This window comes from Dermacentor variabilis, chromosome 2 (genome assembly GCF_050947875.1).
Source record: "Dermacentor variabilis isolate Ectoservices chromosome 2, ASM5094787v1, whole genome shotgun sequence".
NCBI lineage: Eukaryota > Metazoa > Arthropoda > Arachnida > Ixodida > Ixodidae > Dermacentor > Dermacentor variabilis.
The window spans coordinates 112,031,426-112,032,941 of NC_134569.1; positions in this window are offsets into that span (position 1 = coordinate 112,031,426).

The window sequence follows — 1,516 nt, forward strand, 5'->3', positions numbered from 1 at the left end:
CCGAAGTCGTCAAAAGTTTGCTCTCGGAATGCCGTATTATTCATCGGACAAGCACGGCATACCATCCCCAGACTAACGGACTCACAGAGCGATTTTCCCGCACACTTGGTGACATGCTGTCGATGTACGTGGCATCTGATCATGGTAAATGGGACCGCATCCTTCCATTCATCACGTTCGCGTACAACACCGCGATCCAGGCCACTACGGGATTTTCACCTTTCTTCCTCCTGTATGGCCGCCAGCCTACGCATACCATCGACACGCTCCTTCCATACCGTTCTGACGCCTCCGAGTGTCTACCTGTGTCCGACGTCGCCCGACAGGCCGAAGAATGCCGCCAGCTAGCGCGCTCCTTTACGGCCGAGCAACAGCAGCGCCAGAAAGAAAACCGCACCGACACGCTTCCGAACACCACCTACGCTCCAGGCGTTCTTGTGTGGTTGTCTGTGCCTTTCCAGACTCCGGGGCTTTCCTCGAAACTCGTCCCTAAATTCGAAGGGCCTTACCGAGTCTTGGAGCAAACATCTCCGGTGAATTTTCTAATCGAGCCACTGTCACCACCTGAAGACTTGCGCCGGCGTGGACGTGACATTGTCCACGTCTCGCGTCTCAAGCCCTACCACGACCCTCTGCCTCCTGATTCTTAAGGCGCCAGGATGGCTCTTTTTGTCCGGGGGGAGATTGTGAAGAAGAAGACGCGCCTCGCGGCACAGACACATCGCCAACGCGCGGCTCGGCCCCGCTCGCGCTGTTGATTACTGTCGCCTTTTTTGGACAGTGCTTCGGGCTGTCTCGCCGTTCCCGGTCGCCGCGCTTTTGCCTTAGGAGCCGCCAATAAACCTCTTCTCACACCGTTATATACACAACCTATAGGCACCTCGTACCGCTAGGGATGTGAAGAAGATCAGGTGACAATATAAACCACAAGGATCAATGCTACATCGCTCGTCTCTCTGTTGTGCACCCGTATAGCTTTCCCGAGCTTGAACTTCGGGAATGCTCGCTCTTATAAGCTCGATCGCAAGAGCGCCCAGTCATGCGGAGAATGCGCACTTGGACATTTTCATATTTCGCGCACTTCTGCTTCCTGATAAACGATCTGGCGTGACACGGTTAATGTTTATCGCGCCCCTCCCACTTTGCTTCCAACACTCGCTAGGCTATGTCCCGGCGCAGCTGTCAACTGTGGAATGGTTCAGCACAAGGTGCTTGGCGCCAACTGCCGCGCAGTATTAAGAATTAGATTATTACAATCATTCGATAATGAATAAATAATAAAAAAATAAAACCATTCCGATTGACATCTACACTCCAATAGGATTGTAACAGGCGGAGAGCGCGTTTTGAAACGTAAACGCTGTCCCGCAGAACATGCATATCGACTGGGATGACGACGATGTCAGATCGCACGAATGTTCGTCACGCGGTCACCAGCAATGGCACCACGATATCGTCCCGTCTCCAGGACAAGATAAACGCGATCGTCTGAAAAAAAAAAAAAAGCTCAATGCAC